The sequence below is a fragment of the Corvus brachyrhynchos genome, unplaced genomic scaffold (assembly GCF_000691975.1).
Source record: "Corvus brachyrhynchos isolate BGI_N302 unplaced genomic scaffold, ASM69197v1 scaffold1427, whole genome shotgun sequence".
Lineage (NCBI taxonomy): Eukaryota > Metazoa > Chordata > Aves > Passeriformes > Corvidae > Corvus > Corvus brachyrhynchos.
The window spans coordinates 10967-11328 of record NW_008239091.1 but is presented as its reverse complement, the minus strand read 5'-3'; positions in this window follow the sequence as shown (position 1 = coordinate 11328).

Sequence of the window (362 nt, the reverse complement as noted above, 5' to 3'; positions counted from 1 at the left end):
TTTTTGGGGATTTGGGAATTTTGAGGGATTTGGGTGCAGTTTGGGATCAGTTTTAGCGATTTTGGGGCTTTTTGGGTGATTTTCTATGTGATATTGAGGGGATTTGGAGGCGATTTGGAGGGGATTCTGAAGGGATTCTGAGGGGATTCTGAAGGGATCCTGAGGGGATTGTGAGGAGATTTTGTTGCATTTTGAGGCGATTTTGAGGAGATTTTCAGGGATTTTCAGGGATTTGGGAATTTTGGGGCGTTTTGGAGGGGTTTCGGTTGAGTTTGGGCTGGATTTGAGCGGTTTTGGGGGAGGTTTTGGGCGGATTTGGGGAGGGATCCTGCGGCTGGGGGCGGCGCCCGGCCGCCACAGCG